This window comes from Oncorhynchus mykiss, chromosome 4 (genome assembly GCF_057628025.1).
Source record: "Oncorhynchus mykiss isolate SJ-2025 chromosome 4, ASM5762802v1, whole genome shotgun sequence".
Classification (NCBI taxonomy): Eukaryota; Metazoa; Chordata; class Actinopteri; order Salmoniformes; family Salmonidae; genus Oncorhynchus; species Oncorhynchus mykiss.
In genome coordinates, this window is record NC_143025.1 from 39838384 (window position 1) to 39852954 (window position 14571).

The following is a 14571-nucleotide window of genomic DNA, read 5'->3' on the forward strand; positions in this document are numbered from 1 at the left end:
CAGAAATAGTATCAAATCCTCAAATGGGCACATTAAAAAGCCTACATTTGCGCACAGGCTAGGTAGCCTAGGCCTACTTCTATGCGTGATCAGGTGCGCGTCCTTACTCAACATTGACAGGGGCGCTCCGAAAAACAACATAATGAAAGAATTGACAACCTGTAAATGGAATGAAATAAACAAAAACTTGTTTCTCACAAGTGTAGCCTAGGTTGTTCCCTCTTCAAACATGTCCACTCCAACAATTAGAACAGTAAAAGACTGTAAAAATAATATATTGAATGCATTAACAGAAATTATGGTAACCAAACAAACATTGTAGATGGTAAATGTACTACTGGTGATACTGGTGTGCCACCCCCGCTGCCTCCGCAATGGATTAGTCCACTGAGACAGATCAACCAAAACAATTATATATTTTTACAACTGCTCGACTAAATGGGGTCAGCCCTAATCTCAATGTCCCTGCCCTTGGCTCGCTCTTAGTCTCTCCTTCTCTTTGTTGTTCTCTACCGCTTTTCTGTTTCTCTTTCTCTGACACCCTGTTACTTTCATTCAGACAGGCAGGAAGGAAGGCAGGCAGACAAGAGTCAGACAGGGCTAGGAGTAAGGTGCTCGGGGGAGCTTCACTAATGTGGTGGAAAACATAGTGAGAAAATTGCAGCGATTAAGTAGCTCTGAGTTAAAAACAGGAACAGTAGGAGGGCTAAAGAAAACAGATGTATTATTTTTCTCTGAATTTCCCAGAGGAAAGAAAGTTGCACCTGTTCTGTAAGACACCATGTCCCCTATAAGATCACACACTTACTAAATGGCTTTTCATTTCCACCTTCCCTCCCTCTTTTCTCTCTCTCATCTCTCCCCTTGACAACCGCAGACATTGGTGTGCTGTTGATTTGCTGCAGCAATTCCTCTAGGTGTATCAGTGTGGATTTCTGATAACCTTGATTCGTGGTGCATTTTCCCCATGCATTCTCTTCTAAATGTGCAGGTGAGAATGACCCGTTGGCGATATCATGCAATCAGACAAATCTGAGTCAAATCTGAAACATAACACATTGATGAAGATTTTCTCCCACAAGAGAAAAGAAGAAGAAAAAACATGTCCAATGCTGCTTCAATATCTGGAAATGATTTATGGATCACAGTAGTGTACTTTGACACTGTACCCCCCCCCATTTGCTGTGTACATCCAGACTTATAAAACACATCCAGACTCATAAACAAACAAAGACTTTAAAAACAAAATGTGGCCATTAGAACAGTTGAAGTTTTAGACTAAGTTTAAACATCGCACAATTCAATGAACTGCTGTAGTTGCATGTGATAAAATGCTACATCTTAGCTGTGCCCATTAGATAACCTGAGATATTTAGCCCTATGCTAACCTCAACCAAGTAGCAGGGATAATTCCTCATCAGCCTATCTACAATTTTACAAATTTTCTCCACAAACCAATGGCATTTCTTAAAATAAGTCAACTCGGCCACCAGAGGGATACATTTAAACCTCCAAATCCAAGGTTTAACTTTGTTCCCCTTCACTTGGTCTGTCTTAAGTTTATATATTGTTTTTAAACATTTATTTCATTGATTACTGTCTCAAGTGTAGAGTGCTAATATTGCATGATCACATCCTTTACTAGACTACTTGACTGCCTGGCTGCACAGGTGGATGTGTTAAGAGTGTGTTTCTTTTGACAATGAAGCACCGGACTACAGCCATAGAGTTTTGAACCTAGAAAGAGACCAAGAGACGGAACCAGGCAAAAAGGAGTCCACTGAGATTGGCAAGAGGAATGTTGAGTTGGTCATAAAGGCATGGCAAGCTATTGAGTGAGAGAATCTAGCTAGCTAGGCTTGATAAATGCTGAGCTAGTTGGTTAGCTAGCCCATTCGCAGGCTAATTACAGTGCCTTCAGAAAGTACTCACACCACTTGATTTTTGTACACATTTTGTTGGGTTACCACTTGCATTTAAAAACGATTAAATTTAGATTTTGTGTCACTGGCCTACACGCAATACCCCATAGTGTTTAAGTGGAATTATGTTTATAGAACGAAAAGCTGAAATGTCTTGAGTCAATAAGTACTCAAACCCTTTGTTATGGCAAGCCTAAATACAGTCCATTTGGAAAGTATTAAGACCCCTTGAGTTTTTCCACATTGTTACATTACAGCCTTATTCTAAAATGAATAAACACTTTCCTCATCAATCTACACACAGTACCCCATAATGAAAAAGCAAAAACAGGTTTTTAGAAATGTTTGTTTAAAAATAAAAAAACTGATTTTACATTAGTATTCAGACCCTTTACTCAGTACTTTGTTGAAGCAACTTTGGCAGCAATTACAGCCTCAAGTCTTCATGGGTATGACGCTACAAGCTTGGCACACTTGTATTTGGGGAGTTTCTCACATTCTTCTCTGCAGATCCTCTCAAGCTCTGTCAGGTTGGATTGGGAGCGTCGATGCACAGTTATTTTCAGGTCTCTCCAGAGATGTTCGATGGGGTTCAAGTCCGGGCTCTGGCTGGGCCACTCAAGGACATTCAGAAACTTGTCGGGAAGTCACTCCTGCATTATCTTGGCTGTTTGCTTGGGGTTGTTGTCCTGTTGGAAGGTAAACCTTCACCCCAGTCTGAGGTCCTGAGCGCTCTGGAGTAGGTTTTCATCAAGGATCTCTCTGTACTTTGCTTCGTTCAGCTTTCCCTCCATCCTGACTAGTCTCCCAGTCTCTGCCGCTGAAAAACATCCCAAAAGCATGCCATGCTTCACCGTAGGGATGGTGGCAGGTTTCCTCCAGAAGTGACACTTAGTATTCAGGCCAAAGAGTTCAATCTTTGTTTCATCAGACCAGAGAATATTGTTTAGGTGATATGTATTTGAGTCCTTTAGGTGGCTTTTGGCAAACTCCAAGCAGGCTGTCATGTGCCTTTTACTGAGGAGTGGCTTCGATCTGGCCACTTTACCATAAAGGCCTGATTGGTGGAGTGCTGCTGAGATGGTTGTCTTTCTGGAAGTTTCTCCCATCTCCCCAGAGGAACTCTGGAGAACTGTCAGAGTGACCATCAGGTTCTTGCTCACCTCCCTGACCAAGGCCCTTCTCCCCTGATTGCTCAGTTTGGCCGGGTGGCCAGCTCTAGGAAGAGTTCCAAACTTCTTCCATTTAAGAATGATTGAGGACTCTGTGTTCTTGGGGACCTTCAATGCTGCAGATATTTTTTGGTACTCTTCCCCAGACACAATCCTGTCTCGGAGCTCTACGGACAATTCCTTTAACCTCATGGCTTGGTTTTTGCTCTGACAATACACTGTCCACTGTGGGACCATATATAGATAGGTGCGTGCCTTTCCAAAATCATGTCCCATCATGTTCAATTTACCACAGGTGGACTCCAATCAAGTTTTAGAAACATCTCAAGGATGATCAATGGAAACAGGATGCACCGGAGCTCAATTTAGATTCTTATAGCAAAGGGTCTGAATACATATGTAAATAAGGTTTATTTTTATTTTTCAGAAATGTCTAAACCTGTCTAAACCTGTTTTCGCTTTGACATTATTTGGTATTGTGTGCAGATTATTGTCATGTGGTTAAATCACAAAAATCGGAATCAAAATTATACAAATCTAAAAGTTAAAATTAAACTAATGGAAGAGCACCAGCCTTTGCCATATGGACACATTGAGCCGCCCGTCAGTCAGGAGCTGCCAGAGCCGCCCGTCAGTCAGGAGCTGCCAGAGCCGCACGTCAGTCTCGAGCTGCCAGAGCAGCCCGTCAGTCAGGAGCTGCCAGAATCGACCGTCATTCCGGCGCTGTCGGAGTCGCCCTTCAGGTCAGAGCTGCCAGAGTCTCCCGCCTGTCCGGTGCTGCCGGAATCTCCCGTCTATTCGGGACCCGTTGCGAGGGTCCCCAGTCAGAGGTCGGCAGCGAGGGTCGCCGCTCTAAAGAGACCATGGAGGCGGGTAAAGAAGCGGGCAAAGACTATGGTGGAGTGGGGTCCACGTCCCGCGCCAGAGACGCCACCGTGGACAGACGCCCACCCAGACCCTCCCCTATAGGTTCAGGTTTTGCGGCCGGAGTCCGCACCTTTGGGAGGGGGGTACTGTCACTTTCTGACCTTATGTCTTTGTTTTAGTATGTTCAGGGCGTGAGTTGGGTGGGCAGTCTGTTCTTTTTTCAATTATTTGGTATTTCTGTGTTTGGCCTGGTATGGTTCTCAATCAGAGGCAGCTGTCAATCGTTGTCCCTGATTGAGAACCATACTTAGGCAGCCTGTTTTTACCCTTGTTTTGTGGGTGATTATTTTCTGTTTCGTATCTGTACCAGACAGAATTGTTTCGGTTTAATTTAGTTCTCTTGTTGGTTTTGTATTTTAGTGTTCTGAGTTCTATTAAAGAATATGAACACTTACAGTAACACGCTGCGCCTTCTTCCACCACAGACAACCGTTACACACATTGATACACGATCCATTGACGGCTAAAGAAATTAGCACATGGAACTCAGAGAGCCGATTGGCATATAACTTCCATCGTCAGCTAAGTACAATACTGTACATAGGCCTAAAGCCGACAAATAAAAACAGTACAAAATATCCTGAAGAAAACTCAGGTTCTTTCAGTCACATGAATCGCTCTAAGCCCTTTTCTATCTGTCTTGACCTATCGCTAGTGAAATGCAACTCAGGAGGTTGGCGTGCAAGCACGCACTCCCTCAACATTATCAGGACAGAGAAACCACACACATGCCAAACAAAAGACAATGAAAAAATTGAGAAACACCAAAATGATGGTTATGAAGTAAACCTAAACTTGTTTCTCACAAGTGTAGCCGGTTGTGAACTCTGCAAACAATGTTTCCACTCCGAGAATGAGAACGGTAAATGACTAACACATGCATTAACAGTAATTAATGTAACCAAATGACGGGGAGAGTACATTTAATAGGCCTACTGGTTACATATGTAACGGTGAATTGAAATACTGAATCTTAACAGTCAATTCCTAGTGCAGGATGTGTTTTCTTTCTAATAAAAGTATTGGTAAGTCACGGTATTTGACTAACTTTAAAGCACTTTTTTTAGGAGACAGTGGTCTGCACACAGGTAGCTCAAGATTACTTGATTGACAGTTCTGGTTGCCTAGTGATGGACGTTAGTCCCGATTCAGAAGAGGCATTCCTTTACAGACAAGCAAAATGTCCATTCAGTGGCACTTCGTGTTGGAATTTAAAAAGCCGTAGTGTACCCTGACAGACAAACAAACATGCTGTAGCCAATGCGCTTTCAAGGGTATATGACTGCTGTATACCATTATTCAGCATTGTAAATGTACATGGATTCTGCGGGGGTGCTTGTTGTTTTAACAGAACCCCCCCAAAAAAACATTTGGCAGTTAAAACATTAAGCAACATCCCTACACAATACACAGACATAGTCCACCAGAAGATTTCACATCTGCCATCGAAAAACAGAAGTGGTTTGATGCTCAGATTTTTGTCATAGTAGACACCTATGTCATGAACATGTCGTCCACCGCCAGACGAGTGGAGAAACAACCACAGACGCTGACCTGTCACTATCCTAGCCATCCGTCCTTCCAAAGTCTGAAACAATTGAGTCACCATGAGCAAAAAGAACACAAGATATCAGTTGTCAATAATTAAGATACAATTTAAGCCAGATTTAAAAGAAAAAGTACTCCAGGAAAGGAACTTTCTAGTTTCTATACGTGGGTGACGGAGAGAATCTGCGGGCTGTGGAAATTAAAAATACTGAAACTGCAGTTTGATCTAGCCATACAAAGCTCCAGTGTGTCTCATAGGACTCAGGTGAAACAGCACAGTGAATACAGGTGGTGGATCAGGAAACATACCATTGGACTTGAACTGCGAACACCATGTGCACCTCACAACAAACCTCATCCAACATCAAGTGGCCAATGTCCAGTTTGACATTGCACAGAAAGTCAGCAGGACCATATGAGAGCAGACAGACAATATGCAGTGATATGATAAAGATTGTGAGCTGAAGCCAAATGTAGACTTACTTTTATACCGTTACGTTCTTTGTTGCATTTGTCATTATTTTAACTTAAAATATTCTGTTAACCTTTTTTTAACCATTTATTTGTGCATTTTCTTTTACGTACAATGTTATGGCATAAGATGGAGCTGATGGAGATGGCAGCATTGCGACTAGCTCTTAGGAAACTTTGCCAGCATTTCGTTTTTTTTTATATTATTTGCTCAGGAAATGTTGTGTCATTACATACAGCTGGGAAGAACTATTGGATATTAGAGCAGCGGCAACTCACCAGAACTTCTAGCATTACGATCAGGAATATGACTTCCCTGGAGCAGATCCTTTATTCACTCTCCACAGAGCAATTTAACTTATTCCAGAGGCCGACCCGAAACGTTGCCGGCGAAGGAAAGGCACTCAGGGCTGCCTGCTGGTTCGACTTAGGAGGTGTGCACACCACCCACCGCTTACGAGTATATGACTTGCTAATGTTCAGTCTTTGGATAACAACGTTCATGAGCTGAGAGCAAGGATTTCTTTGCAGAGAGACATCGGGGCCTGTAACATACTTTGTTTCATGGAAACATGGCTCTCTCGGGATACTCTGTCAGTGTCGGTAAAGCCAGCAGGATTCTCAGTACATCGCGCAGACAGGAAAAAATATCTCTCCGGGAAGCAGAAGGGCGGAGGGGTGTGTTTCATGATTAACGACTCATGGTGTAATTCTAGGAAAATAAAGGTACTCAAGTCCTTTTGTTCACCCGATCTAGAATACATCACAATTAAATGTCAACCTTATTATCCCCCAAGAGAATTCTCCTCCGTCATCGCCACGGCCATTTACATCCCACCTCAAGCCGATACCTCGACGGCGCTCCAAGAACTTCACTGGGTTTTATGCAAACTGGAAAGCACATATCCTGAGGCTGCATTTATTGTAGTTGGAGACAAAACAAATCTGAGAACTAGGCTGCCATAGTTCTATCAACATATCGACTGTACCACTCACGCTGGTAAGACTCTCGACAATTGCTATTCAAACTTCCGGAATGCTTACCAGGCACTCCCCCGCCCTCCTTTCGGCAAATCTGAACACGACTCCATCTTGCTCCTCCCATCCTATAGGCAGAACCTCAAAACAGGAAGTACCCGTGCTTTGTACCATGGTCTGACCAACTGGTCTGGTCTGACCAATTGGAATCCACGCTTCAGGATCGCTTTGATCACGTAGACTGGGATATGTTCCAGGTAGCTTGCAAAAATTATCTAGACGCATTCACGGATACGGTGAATGAGTTTATAAGGAAGTGTATAGGAGATGTAATACCCACTGTGACTATTAAAACCTACCCTAACCAGAAACCATGGATAGATGGTAGCATTCGCGTGAAACTAAGAGCAGGAACCACCGCATTTAACCATGACAAGGTGACTGATAATATGGCAGAAAATAAACAGTGGAGTTATTCACTCCGCAAGGAAATCAAACAAGCTAAACATCAGTATAGAGATAAAGTATAGAGATGTATGTGGCAGGGACTACAGACAATCACGGACTATTAAAGGAAAACCAGTCACGTTGCCGAGACCGACGTCTTGCTTCCGGACAGGCTAAACACATTTTTTGCACGATTTGAGGATAACACAGTTCCACCAACGCGGCCCGTTACCAAGGACTGTGGGCTATCCTTCTCCGTGGCTGACGTGAGTAAAACATTTTAATGGGTTAACCCTCACAAGGCTGCCGGTCCAGACGGAATCCCTAGCAGCGTCCTCAGAGCATGCGCAGACCAGCTGGCTGGTGTGTTTACATGCATATTCAATCGCTCCCTATCTCAGTCTGCTGTCCCTACATACTTAAAGATGGCTACCATTGTTCCTGTACCCAAGAAGGTAAAGGTACACTTCAACTAAGACAAAATGCGAGAAAAAAAATCCTACAATGTGATTTTCTGGAGAAAAAAAATCTAATTTGTCTGTCATAGTTGAAGTGTACCTATGATGAAAACTACAGGCCTCTCTCATCTTTTTAAGTGGGAGAAGTTGCACAATTGGTGGCTGACTAAATACTTTTTTGCCCCACTGTGTAAGTCTATGCTAGGTAAAGCTCCGCCTTACTGGTCACTGGTCACTGGTTCACCGTTCACTGGTCAAGATAACAACACCCACCCATAGCACACGTTCCAGCAGGTGTATCTCACTGATCATCCCCAAAGCCAACACCTCATTTGGCCGCCTTTCCTTCCAGTTCTCTGCTGCCAGTGACTGGAATGAATTGTAAAATTCGCTGAAGTTGGAGACTTTTATTTCTCTCACCAACTTTAAACATCAACTATCTGAGCAGCTAACCAATCGCTGCAGCTGTACATAGTCCATCTGTAAATAGCCCACCCAATCTACCTACCTCATCCCCATACTGTTTTTATTTTATTTACTTTCCTGCTCTTTTGCACACCAGTATCTCTACTTGCACATCATGCAACTGCTCATTTATCACTCCAGTGTTAATCTGCTAAATTGTAATTATTCGCTCCTATGGCCTATTTATTGCCTACCTCCTCATGCCTTTTGCACACACTGTATATAGACTTTCTTTTTTCTACTATGTCATTGACTTGTTTATTGTGTTATTGGCTTGTTTATTGTTTACTCCATGTGTAACTCTGTGTTGTTGTCTGTGTCACTGGTTTGCTTTATCTTGGCCAGGTCGCAGTTGCAAATTAGAACTTGTTCTCAACTAGCCTACCTGGTTAAATATAGGTGAAATAAAATATACATAAAATAAATCCACTCTGCACACTGACCTAGCCCATCTGGACAAGAGGAATACTTATGTAGGAATGCTGTTCATTGACTATAGCTCAGCATTCAACACCATAGTACCCTCCAAATTCATCATTAAGCTCGAGGCCCTGGGTCTAAACCCCACCCTGTGCAACTGGGTCCTGGACTTCCTGACGAGCCGCCCCCTGGTGGTGAAGGTAGGAAACATCACCTCCACTCCGCTGATCCTCAAGATTGGGGCCCCACAAGGGTGCGTGCTCAGCCCCCTCCTGTACTCCCTGTTCACCCATGACTGTGTGGCCAAGCACGCCTCCAACTCAATGATAAAGTTTGCAGACGACACAAAAGTAGGAGGCTTGATTACCAATGATGACGAGAGCCTACAACGAGGGGGTGAGGGCTCTGGGAGTGTGGAGCTTGGAAAACAACCTCTCACTCAACAATACATAGGAGATGATTGTGGACTTCAGGAAACAGCAAAGGTTGCACCCCCCCATCTATTTCGACAGGACCGCAGTGGAGAAGGTGGAAAGCTTCAAGTTCCTTAGCGTACACATTACTGAAAAACTGAAATGGACCCCCCACACAGACAGTGTGGTGAAGAAAGCACAACAGAGCCTCTTCAACCTCAGGAGGCTAAAGAAATTTGGCTGTCACATAAAACCCTCAAACTTTAACAGATGCACAATTGAAAGCATCCTGTCAGGCTGTATCACCACCTGGTACGGCAACTGCACTGCCCGCAACCGCAAGGCTCTCCAGAGGGTGGTGCGGTCTGCCCAACACATTACCGGGGGCAAACTACCCGCCCCCCAGGACACCTACAGCACCCGATGTCACAGGAAGGCCAAAAAGATCATCAACCACCTGAGCCACTGCCTGTTCACACCACTATCATCCAGAAGGCGAGGTCACTACAGGTGCATCAAAGCTGGGACCGAGAGATTGAAAAGCAGCTTCTATCTCAAGGCCATCAGACTGGTAAACAGCCATCACTAGCACATTAGAGTCTGCTGCCTATAGACATAGACTAGAAATCACTGGCCACTTTAAGGAATGGAACACTAGTCACTAATAATCTTTACATATCTAGCATTACTCATCGCATATGTACAGTGTATATACTGTATTCTATACTACTGTATCTTAGTCCATTCCGCTCTGACATCGCTTGTCCATATGTATATAACTTAATTCATTCCTACTTAGATTTGTGTGTATATGTTGTGTAATGTGTTAGATATGACTTGTTAGATATTACGGCACCGTCGGAGCTAGAAGTACAAGCATTTCGCTAATCACTGCTAATCACGTGTATGTGACCAATAAAATTTGATGTACTATTAACATGCTTCCTGTTGTTGCTGTCTGAAACTTTATATAGGAAGACGTGAAATGTACACAGTGATGTGTACACCGTACAAGCACCGTACGAGCAGTAACAACTGCTATAGCCAATTCTCTGGGCCCCCTTATTTTTATTTTACCTTTATTTAACCAGGCAAGTCAGTTAAGAACAAATTCTTATTTTCAATAACTGCCTGTTCAGGGGCAGAACGACAGATTTGTACCTTGTCAGCTCGGGGGTTTGAACTCGCAACCTTCCGGTTACTAGTCCAACACTCTAACCACTAGGCTACCCTGCCGCCCCAGATGATGTGCAGTTGTATGTGCTCGGGTGTCTCTGAGTGGTACATGTCAAAAAGACTGTTTTCCCGTGTGTCCTCTACTCCTGCTCGATGCACAGAATTCTCCCCAAAGAAATGCTGAGAAACCTTGTTGTACAGCAAAGAACAGTCTTTACTTCTCTTACAGTATATGACAGTCCTTGGGGTCTCAGGCCCCTTTCAGGCCAACTCTTTGACCAACCATGAAAATGTCTCTACAGGTTCAGATGACACCTTCTTCATTGCCAGTCTGATGTTGTCCCTGTCAGGACTTTTTCCCACCTCGCCGAACACCCAGGTGCTTCATTATGCTCTTCCTTGTAGCCTTGAAAGCTGTAGCTGTGACTGCCAGGTCTGAAAATGGTAAGAGCGACCGCAGGTCGCCAACCATTCCACACCACTTCCAAAAAGCTGCCTTAGCATTTTATAGGAAATGTGATAAAAACAAGAAAATATACATTAGTTGTCATAATAAAGGACAAAATAATACTGGTTCAATGACAAATGTGTCATGTCGAAGGTAGCACATGGCCTTTGTGTTCATTTAAAGGAGTGTAATTTTAAGAGAAGGTCCAACAATTAAGTGATATATATTCAAACATACAGAAACACAACTGACCAAATAATTAGCATGTTTCAACCATCAGAAACTTGTTTTACTTGCCAAATAATACCAGGGCAACATACACACATGGCAATAATCACATGCAATGCCCCCACCTTCCCCCTCTCTCCCCACATAGCCACACCCCCACCCAATATCTCTCAGACAGTTTTAGTCAACTTAGCCCAAAAAATATGCTTTTACACACAAATAACTCACCATTGAACCACAGTAGGGATCTCATTGACAGGAACAATGACGTTTACAGTAGGCATCGCCGTTTCAGGAGTCTTAGCAATTTTCTCGTCCTCCAACTCAATTTGACCCACGTGAGCTTGTGCCGTCCCTCCCTGCTCTTCCATATGCCTGCGTGTGGGGCTCAATGTCTTGAAGTGGTCCATAGTTGACAACATAATGGACACCTTAAAAGTCCATGATGGAGATTCCCTGAGAGTTCAGAACATGAACCTGATCCTCGATCATTGACATCAGTGGGGAAACTACAATTACAATCGATTTCTCCACTTTCAATTTCAATAAATATGTCGGCCACCCTCAATACACTCAACTTTTACCATAGCCTGTAGGTAGACATGCCAAAATGTAAAAAAAATATATATTTAGTAGAGAGTTCAAGCAGAGGAGTTGTAATGCCTTCATTGACTTGATTTTGTGTTTGGACCACACTTCAGGCAAAACCTGAATTCAGATTTTCCTCCAAGTCTTCTTCCATTTTCTACAATGTTGCAAACTAGCATACGGAACAACTCTCTACAAAATCTGTCCTACCTGGTCCAAAAACAGTGACGAACATAACACGTACCACCCCCATCGCATCAAAATCTTGCCACAGGGAGCCTGCGGACCATTCAAACCATTTTGACGAATACAATATTTTGGCTAATAAAAAATGAGCAAATGTTGATTTAATATTTGTAAATACTATGATTGCAGGACTATTGAGATGAATTGATTTCTCGAGCTTAGGTATTGAATATTAAACCTTTGCTCTCAGAGTCCACTTACAACACTGCTTATTGATCAATGTGTTTTTACTATACTTCACACATACACACAGAGAGAGAGCGAGAGAGAGAGAGAGAGAGAGAGACTGAGTTGTCTGATCGATGGACACACTCTAAAAGGGTTTGATTTTGGGATGAAATGAAAGGAAGACAAAGTGATGTGTTCTCAGAGAGGGATGGAAGAAAGAAGGGAGTGACAATGAAGAAAAGACGCAGAGGTATTTGAAGGTGAGGGGTGATAGAATGGATGTACTGTGATGGAAAGAGGGTGACCGAGAGGGCTGGGGGAATCAGGGAGAGAGATGAGTGAGATAAAAGTGAAGAAGAGGAGGCACCAGAGATATAACTGTCAAATGGCATCAGGACAGACAGGCTTGTTTGCCCAGGGAGGGTTCATTCACAAGCCTATGTCCCCTAATCATTCAGACCAGACCCACTCTCTCACTAACACTGTCAGCTCAGCACAAGGGTAAGGGAGATGCAAAACATGTCTTGCAACCTCTAATGGACATAGGAAGCTTCAGATCCCTGTATGACATGTAGTTGCTCTGTAAATATAGACATTAATTATTCATTCATAAAATATCAGTTTAATGGAAGGAAATTCAACAAATTCTGTGTTTAATTATTTACTAGTATATTACCACTTAACAATACATTTCATAAAGAAATGTATTTGGCTACATGGTATCTGTGCAACTTCATGTAAAGTGTGACCGTGTTTTTTTTTTTTTTTCAGTTTAGGAGGTTGGCCCTGGATTTAAAACTAATCTGGCTTCAGAAAGAAACAGAGAGAGACTCTTCTAGAGTCTAGGCTGAATATGCAGGCCACTGCGGGCTATTTCATATCAGTGTCACTCTCATTCTTGTCCTTATCCAGACAGACCTAGGAGAATATCAAAGTGTGTCAGAGGGACCCCTAAAATGAAAATACCCAGTCACTGATCGAGAGAGCGCACCTGTACAACTATTGTGATTTAATTATCACGTCAGTGGTGTCAGTTATCTGTCGGTTTTCTGCTTTGAGGGCATTACTTCATTCAGTTATTAACCCATTGGAAGTCAAATAGGTTAGTTACCCTGCCATGTATCCTGCCTAAGTCAAGTTGGCTAACATGAACTAAGACAGAAAAAAAATGTAACGTCTTGAAATGTAGCCTGCACAATGTAGCCTATAATTTAGTCTGGGTCACCCGTTACAAATGATGATTGCTTATTTCAAAATAAACAATGATGTCTTTTTTGTTGTTGTTTTTTATCAATCGAATCGTCACATACTTGAAAAATGATTACACGTAGCCAACCATACGTGTTACTCAATCCAAGTGCCTATCAGTAGGCTATAGCCTAGCCATTATAAATAACACATCAATTGGAATTTCGCTACAGGGAAATCCCACAACTCCCAGAAATATCAGAACCTAATGCATGTTGGTGTTGTTTAACATTATTATTAGTCTTATCCATCAATAGCATAACAACACAACATAATTAGACAAACTACAGCCTGCGCTCAGGTGCACCTTACCTAAAAAGCGAATCCACTATTTTCTCATGGATTGACAAAGGGGTCTTGCTGAATACTTGAATTTCTGTAAACCGCGAAAGTGTCAAAAACCAAGGCTGTTTTCTTTTGTTAGCCACGCGGTTAATTTCGCGGCGCGCTATTGTGTGTCCTCCTCCTTGAGCCAACCTCGTTCGGTTAGAATTGTCCAGCTAAAAACCGTTTTTAGGGAATCTCTTTCAGGGACAACCGTTACAGCACCTCCTTGATGGAGTGACTTGTCTGTCACCAGACAATCACGCGGGCGTAATTCTAAGGTTCTAACTATTTCAATAATTGTACAATTTACGACGGTCTTATTAAAAAAATGGAGGAAGATAGTTTCCGATGAGCTTCTCAAAAAATATCTCTCAAATCGGCATTCACTCCCTCACCGTACAGTAGAGTATTCTGGACCAATCGAGCGCGCAGAATAAACGAATGAATAGGCTACTCTACCGAGCGTGGTCATCATCTCATCTGGCTCTTCCTCATCTATGTCGCTCTCCAGCGTGACATGCGACTGATACGACTTGGTCTGTATCAGTCTTTCCTTGAATTCGAGCAGGAATGTATTTGAAAAGCCCATGGTCTTTGTCACATGGAAATGGAAAGGGATGTATAGATGGGCACTTTATGTATGCTGCCAGTGGCGAAATTTTAACTGGGGATGAGAGTCATGTCCCCACCACATTCTGAAATGTAAAAAAAAAATGTATATATAATTGCATTATGATACAATGGATTGATTTAGGACCAGGAAGACACCACAGAGGGGGCTGACATGTTGTGTGGAGGCAAAGCTTCTGGGAGGCTGGCTGAACCAGCAAAGGAGAGTTGAGCATAGTTCAGTGTGTATGTGTTGCACTCTTTCAGAGTTTTAATAGTAAGTAGAGCAGACACTAGCTACTCTTTAGTTGA

The 14571-nt window shown here is 42.9% G+C and overlaps 1 protein-coding gene across 1 annotated transcript in view; it reads right to left on the bottom strand.

Moving 5' to 3' along the window:
• Positions 1-14313, bottom strand: part of LOC110521793 (3',5'-cyclic-AMP phosphodiesterase 4B) — a 304641-nt gene extending 290328 nt beyond the window's left edge. The window contains exon 1 of the mRNA XM_090231987.1: positions 13636-14313. The gene's annotated coding sequence lies outside the window, so the exon portion shown is untranslated. The remainder of the gene's footprint in view (positions 1-13635) is intronic.
• Between the last annotated feature and the right edge of the window lie 258 nt (positions 14314-14571).